We start from the raw sequence: 8,367 nt of genomic DNA on the forward strand, positions 1-8,367 counted from the left end.
TTCTCGTTTTGTTGTAAAGCCGACTTCCATTTAGTGAATTTGATCTCAGAGGTTATTTTTTCAATGAGATTGTGTTGATAGCCTCTTGCCTGAAGGCGCGCTTTAAAGTTGGTGGTATTGCAAAAGAATAATTTCACTGAGTAGTTGTTTCTCAGAAGTCTCAGCGATTCTACAATCATGCGGGAACCCTTGACATTCGCACACACCTACAGAGACCTTCCAGTACACATTAATTTTTGTTCCTGCCTCTCACCGGGGTCAGAAAAGGACTAATAAAAAATGAAGCCCTGAGACTTCTTCGAAACACCTCCTCTGCAAAATCATTCTATGACAACATCATCCACTTCAAAACGCACTTTTGGGCTAGAGGCTACCCTTACAATCTCATTGAAAAAATAACCTCTGATTTTCGCTGAACGGAAGTCGGGTTTACAACAAAACGATAAAGTGCGAAACAAAGTTCTTTCTGTTGTCACAACTTACCACCCGGCGTTGCCTTACCTCAAAAACATCTTGAGGAGCAAATGACTTTCAATTCAAAACCAACCATAATTTGCTTCGAAAAATATTCTGAAGGACCTACTCTTATTTCATACAAAAAAAAAAAATAGCCCAAAAAAGCAAAACCATAACGAGAACTCACATTTTATTCCACGTTAATATGAGTGGTGTCTGGCCTGTCAACACTTTATTTACTAATAACATTTATCGGAACATTTTTCAATTCATCTTCGGTGGAAAATGAAGTGCGATCCCGTTCATACATTCTTGATGCTTCGTCTTCAAATTTTATGGCTTACAAAACGCACACAACCTCCTACATTATGCATGCTGCAATGCTTCCATGCGCTTCCATGACTAGTGGCCGCCATTTGGTTTCAAAGATTTTTATTTATGCAAATTTGCATAAATTACTGTGTGACGTCAACAGACGACATTATAACACTCGGAATTCAGACGTCTCTCTCTCCTGCGCCCCCTGTGGGTTAGGGGGAGGAGACGGCTGACATTTCAGACTAGTTTGTGCCATGCATGGAAATCAAGTGCTATGACTACTAAGGAAATTCCTGAAGAACAGAAGATTATTTGTGTCAAAAACTAAAAACTTGGATAGAATTTGTCTGGATAAAAAACTGAAGTCATTCACGATGACCAAGTGTTTCCACCTCTATTACTACGGCTTCTTCCAACAAAGGATAACTGAACATAACAGTGCCCTTTTGATGGCAGGTCAAATTTAGTGGAAGAAATTACTCTGCAAGTTCTTTCTTTGGATCCACCATTTGCTATTTTATCGATCTGTGTTTGTGTGATTTTCAAGTGGTAGAAAATCCCACAGTGCATGTGACTGCGCGCATAAATATTGATGCCTAACAATAAGTGTAATTGTTGTTAGACTCTTAAGAAACTGACATCAATTTTTCATGTGTCTGTCCTGTTATTGATCTTGAATCATGTCATAACATTGTCAAAGTAGCTGTGGAACGGAGTGGATCCGCAGACTACTTTGACGATGTTATGAAGATGAAATTCTGATCAATAACAGGACGGATGCATGAAAAACTGATGTCAATTTGTTTTTTACTACAACAAAAAGCCAGAGGGGACAAAATGAAGTCAAAACACAGGTTAAAAATGCCAGAAACGTAAATTTTATTAAATCTGACATGGTCAAAATCAAAAACCTGTCTTGCTCTTTTATTGGTTAATGGAAAGAAAAAGGGAGACTTTCTATACGTTGAAAAGTCACAGATTGACATTTGGTTGTTTTCAAATTCTCAGTTCTCATTTGTTGGGTCAACACCACATTTAAATATTTATAAATTCATGTGTCCGAAATGAAAATTAGCCAGTGAGCATGCTAGAATTTCTGCAGTTATTGTTAAAAAAATCATTGGCTAAACAACAGTCTTTTTCAGGATTTCTGTTGGATTATTATCCCAGACAGGTCACTGATACTTTTGGGAACAAAGAACAACTTTTTGATCTCAAATTGAATAATAATAATAATCATAATCATAATTTACCAATTTATATAGCGCATATTTACATGTGCTGATCAATAGCGCTGAATCAATGCGCAATGTGTTGCTCAGTCCTACCCCATTAGTATAATCATTCATGTTAAGTGGGGCAGTAAGAAGTTGTACTAAACTTTTTGTAATGTTTTAGTTTCAGTCAGAAGACAAGGAACAAGGACACCATTAACCTTAAACATGACATTGTTTTAAATGGTGAGTTTTGTTTTGTTGTTTTCTAATTTCATGGCTACTGAGATACTCCTTTTCACTGTAATTTCAGGGCCTTTGGCCCAAGGGTATGGGACAGGAACTTTTTAAGGTTCAGGAATGGAACTCACCCCAGTTTTCTTGTGGCCCCTGATTTTACATCAAAGAAGACCCTTTACTCTGAAGACTGTGCAAGTTCAACACAGACCAGAGTTAATAAGTTTTGAAAATAAAATTTTTGGTAAAATAAAAGAATTGCAGCAACTTTTCATTAAATTAATTTTTAAATGATAATTTTAACCAAAAGACTCAAAAGTTAGAACCACAGTAATGTACCTTAAATGTGACTGCTCACCACTTGACCTTGAACAAGAACCAAGTGTTTCAGAACTGTCCCTTACTACTTCACTTCAAGGTGCTGATCCTCTATTTAACTCTTTCTCTCCAGGTAAATTTCAGACGAGGGATGAGAAATCATGAAAGATGCCTCAACCTAGAAATGACTGTCTAAAGAGGTGAGTTGGTTGTTTATACATATGTAATAGATAAAATGAAGGGCTGAGAGCATAACCGACTTATGTTGAATTTTAGCCTGGTTTTCCATTTCGCTCGGATTTGTCAGAATTTTTGCTCTCCCAGGTTTTAAAAACATTTCGCAGTTTTACAATTGGCACAAAACTCCTTGAGAAAACCAAACACGAACAGCGCAAAAACCACTTGCTTACTATTTCTCTCTTGTTAATTCTACCACAGAACTTTACTTCTCTCTCCCACCCCCTCCCCCTATGCAATGACAACCAAAAACGGATGAAAAAAACACTCACTTACTTTTTCTCTCTTCATAATTCTACCACTGACAGTAACTTCTCCCCCCCCCCCCCCCTCCCCCTTATGCAGTGTTGATTTGGAAGGTGATGCTTGCCAGGAGACTGTTCGCGACCCAGAAAACAACATTGAGTTGGGGGGGGGGGGAGGGGGGGATGTGGTTTGCTTGTTTACCAGTGAACGCGCCTGGAAGGGTAATGTTGTTAGAGATGTTGTCCACGTCATACTCGTCGGTTAAGAGGACTCGGACTGTCACATTATTTCATTAACATGGTTGTAACTTTTCACTTAACTGTTAGGGAAAATAACTGCACTTCTTCCAATACCGCTCTCTTGAAAGCCAGTAAAGCCGTAACTAATGCAGTGCGTGACATAGAACTTGTTTTCTTTCAATGCGCAACAGTTCTCGCCCTCAGTTCTAGCTACTTCAAATCGTGTTGCAGGGAAGGAAATGGCTTGTTTCGAAATAAACTTTTCTCTCAATGAAAAACTGATTTGTTGCCCTTCTATTCTACCCCTTTTGATCACAGCAAAAGTGCACCTTAGTACTTTGGCAACAGTTCTCACCCATGTCGCAATAAAGAAACTGATTGAATTTTGAATTATATTTACGTAATGGGGTGAGAACTGTTCGAAATAGATTTTCTCTATGAAACACATTTAGGAAAGCATTTCAACATGGCAATCAAATGATAAACCAGGCATTTATGTGCTGCCAAAGGTAATACATTGCCAGCGAACATATAAAAATGACTTTTTGGTGGTGAGAACTGTGGCCGAGAAATGTGCGGACATTTTGATGACGTATTGTATCTGTTGTGGGTTTCTTACATTCCTGTCACGCACGTAGTAGTTTGTAACAGAATCAAATAAAAGCGTAACAGAATTATTTTGGTTTCTCCCGCGAGAAAGAACGCTTTCGTGTGCCGTGGTTCAAAGACCACAAATTTATATTTAATACAAATATTAATACCCAATACATTGTCCTTTTGGTCATCCATAGTTACTATAATGTTATCGATTTTTCATTAGAAGATGGTAACAATTCCCAATACAAAACACAAATCGGCAGAAAAAAACACTGGACAATGTTTTTCAATCGAATTGAAGTTCACATGCAAAAATTCAGACAAATCCGAGCAAAATCGAAAAACGGGCTGAAATTCGGCATAGGTCCGTTATGCTCCTAGCCCGTCAATTTATAACCACTTTTTGGTGAGTCATTATTGGTTTGTTTAAGCAAAATAATAATAATAATAATAATAATAATAATAATTTATTATTTATTAGGCGCAAATTAATATCTGAATATGATCAAATGTGCCGTACAACTATAACTACCAATGATAATTACAATAAAATATACTTAAGAATACCTAAAATTTATAACCCAAAAAGTAGTCAATCTAACTATAACAGGCAAAAGCCTTCCTAAATAAATAAGTCTTTATTGTTCGTTTAAAAACCAAAACGTTATCAATGTCTCTGACACTTGCAGGCAGACTGTTCCACAATGCAGGGGCAGCTATTTGGAATGATCGTAATTATTATAGTTAATGCGTTTGTGTTTAATTGGTCCTATTTTGGGTACAATGATTTCTAGAAATACCTCGTAAGAAATTTTTGGAGTTACTGGAATACAAAGCAGTGTTTAAATTGTCGTGTATCAGCGAAAGTTTGGAAATTTCAAAATTCACATAAAAAGAGAAATCTAACAGCTCTAATCTGCTTATTCTTATCCTGAATATGGACAATCCGAAGCCACCATTGTAGCTTAATGTGCGTCCGATTGGCCCTCTTCCAGAATAAGAGTACATGCATACATACATATCTGCAAATGGTTAGACTTTCTAGTCTTCTCGGATAAGGACGATAAACCGTAGGCCCCGTCTCACAACACTTCAATGTTCATAACCCTGTGGGACGTTAAAGAGCCAAGACACTAATCGCAAAGAGTAGGGCATGGAGTTCCCGGTGTGCTGGTCTGGTCTTTGTGCTGTTTCATGATTTCATGGGTTGGGTGGGTAGGATGAGGTCGCTAATGGACATATGCTGATGTAAACCGCATTTGAATATATATATATGAATAGAAAATGCGGTATATAAATGCATTACCATTACCATTACAGTAATTGCTAAAAATCCTTCATAAGAGGTTTTAGAGTTATCAGGACTCAAAATAGGTCTTGAATATAATATTGTGTGCAAGCAGACATTTGTAGCTTCGTCTCCCGAAAATAATTTAATTTAATTTAGTGAGAGAGACATAGAGGTTGTTACTTTTAATCTGAAATGTGTTCAAGTGAATGCAATCTTAGACTAAAAGCCAAGAAGGAGTAGAATCGGCTTTGCAATTGTCCTATTCATCTTTACTAACCAGTTTAAAACTAGCAACACAAAATAACCATATTATCGATCCGACGTACATCATAGACAGGGAGTGTAAAACTGAGACACTCTTAAATTGCCGGCCCTACACATTTCAAAACAGTTTAACTTTTTATTACAATGCTGTCTCTGTCTTACATACAACACAATTTTAGTGATCAACATATTTTTGTTCTCTTTCTATAAAGGATACAAGGAACTTTCAGATGTGAGATTCAGACAAGCAACAAAGATGCTCATCTCCGTAACTGGGCAAGCAATTCAAGTAGAGGTAGAGAAACTTGTTTTACTTTAAGAAGCACAGTAAGACTATCGTATTTACTCATGGTTATGCCATACGAATTTGAACAAAATACAATACAAGGTTTAAAGTTTAAAAAGAATGCAGCTTAGACGCAAGCAAATCTGTATATTTTGTTTGTCTCACAAAAAGTGTAGTCTACATGTAGCATTTATACTGCAGTTAAAACGTGGGCACATTGGGTGATAGTTGGGGTGTGCATGCAGCTTAGGGTAACCACGTGTAGCCTTCACACAAGTATGGCCTGAACATGAGAGTAAATGTGGTAGTTAATGCTCCAGTTTTATTTCCTTTTTAGCAACCGAACAATTACAACAAAGTCTTTCTTTTCAAGATACAGTGCAATCACAGACATAAAGAAGCCAGACTTGAATATAATTTTTTGGGAGAGAAAATGCGAAAGCTGAAATTGTGCATATAAAAAGTTAGAACTACATGTAATATACAGCACCACATGAACAGTCACACTTTAGGATTTCATGACAAAACTATGAGGCATTTTGTTTGCTCTTTTCTAAAGAATGCCTTTTGGCAATGATTTTTACAATAACAAATGATTTAACGAGATTGAAAAACAAGTGATTATGCATAGAAATCTTAGGCCGATTTCATTAAGAGTTTTGAGCAAGGGGCACTATTTCTCAGTGTACTTGATGCAATAATAATTATTATTATCTTTCTAACATAGGCTGGCATTTTTCAATAAGAGTCTCTTGTAGCTCTCTTTGAACACTGTACTCTCCTGTAGCTCAGTGGTAGAACATCCAAACTAGTAACAATTATTGGAAGTTCTTAGGTTCAACTCCTGATAGGAGCACTCAGATCAATTGCCTTCAACCGAGTATGTCTGTGTCACTCACTGAATAGTACATCATTCTCAAGTATTCTTATTATAGCTTCACAATAGCTCCAACTATTGCAAAGTTGAAATCTATCTGCAAATTCGGACAAATGTTGCCTGTTTCTCAGCTTTAATTGGAGATTCTGATGTAGAGGAATTTCCGTATTTACCCAAAATGAGAAATCTAGAAGCTATTCTGTTTATCCTCATCCCAGAATACAGCCGATCCAGTGCAACCTTAGAGTTAAAAACCATTTCTCTTTGCTTCTCCTTGATTGTTTTCTGTTTAGAATCTGTAAATTGAATTTAGCGCATTTTGATTAAATGTTCTGAGATCGAGAAATGCTGTCTTATTTTCAGTATTTTAAGGCTAAAAATTATTTCTTAGTACAGATTTAACCATACACCATTTTGCATTCAATTCATGTTGAGAGATGCATTCTCTGTGAAAATGGTATTCAGAATTTGTAAACGGCTTAGCTTGTACCGTTTCAAGTTGTAATTTGTCAGATTTTCAACTGATGATGGAGATATCACATAATTTATATACACATGTATATGGTGAACAGGACATTTGTGTGTTTTCAGTTAGGCTGGTTTTACTGAATGTTTTTGGTTTGTTCGGATGGAAGCATATATTCATTAGGCTTGACTCGAAGGAGCTTAGATTTAAAATGTCTTACAGTCTGTTTAAGTTTCATTAGGTCTCACAATTTTATAGTTTTCAGTAAGGATTCTAAGGACATCAAGCATTTTCTCTTCAAAAATCAAAAAGAGCCATTCATCTGTTTTCAAGGAGAATTTTTATTGCTGTTTAATTTAATGTTTTCTGTTGAATGTTGAAGACATTCTCGGTCCTGCTTTAAGTTTAAATGCGCAGTTCCAGAAAAAATCCATACCCACCCAAGGAAGGTCATTGGAAATTCCTAGGGGGAGAGGGTCCTTAAAAGTCAAAATTTTAGAAGCAACGTATGAAGCTAGACTGGAATTTCCTGGGAGGAGGGACCCAAAACAAAAAACCTTCCATGGGCTGAGTATGGATGTTTTCTGGAACTGCACAATATTGTCCTTTTGCCATTTTTCACTTAATAAAGATTTTAAGACAAACAAGCGTTTTTTATTTGTTTATTTTTTTATTGAACAGCTTTTTTTGTTTGACAACAAGTTCTGGTGTTTGAAGTGATTTCTCTAAAAGCTATTTTTTTTGTGTGTGTGCACTTTCATGTTGTTAAAATGTGGAGTCGGAACATCACTTACATTATTTATTTCTTGCTCAAACTACATGTGTTTGTAGGCCACCATTCACGGTTTTAATCCCATTTAAAAATTTAGGCGGCTTTTAATAAAATTTTGACATTTACTTATTTTAGGCTTGATTCTAAGTGATTCTCAATGTTATTAGTTGTTTTTACTAAAATTTCAGATTTCACTAAGGAGTTGAGACATGATTTTTCGGTAAATTATTAGACATTTTTCAAATGAGCAACAAAGATTCCTTGAGCGGAGTGATGAATTCTCGTTTGCAGTCAAAGAATGATGATGATGATGATGTTATAGTTTTTGGTTAATATTTGAAATAATATTTACATTCTCAAAGAGTTAGGCCAAATGTCATCTTCAGTGTAAACCGGAGTCTTGATCACAGGATCTCAAGTGAAACCCGGTGTCAGGCAATCTGCGGATCTTTGTCTCTTTGATTTAAGACGTTTACTGAGTTCAAGACTGGATTTTTAGTGATTTTCTGTTCTTTTTCTACCGCAGCTTTGGCTAAAAAGAGTGAAGCT

At 36.2% G+C, this 8,367-nt stretch overlaps 1 long non-coding RNA gene across 1 annotated transcript in view; it reads left to right on the forward strand.

Moving 5' to 3' along the window:
- LOC146475239 (uncharacterized) overlaps positions 1-6,120 on the forward strand; it is an 8,187-nt gene extending 2,067 nt beyond the window's left edge. Inside the window, exons 3-5 of the long non-coding RNA XR_014865849.1 lie at positions 2,173-2,234; positions 2,677-2,743; positions 5,630-6,120. This is a non-coding gene — a long non-coding RNA (uncharacterized LOC146475239). The remainder of the gene's footprint in view (positions 1-2,172; positions 2,235-2,676; positions 2,744-5,629) is intronic.
- The last annotated feature ends 2,247 nt before the right edge of the window (positions 6,121-8,367 follow it).

The sequence above is a fragment of the Pavona decussata genome, unplaced genomic scaffold (assembly GCF_977016875.1).
Source record: "Pavona decussata unplaced genomic scaffold, jaPavDecu1.1 SCAFFOLD_84, whole genome shotgun sequence".
Taxonomy (NCBI): Eukaryota; Metazoa; Cnidaria; class Anthozoa; order Scleractinia; family Agariciidae; genus Pavona; species Pavona decussata.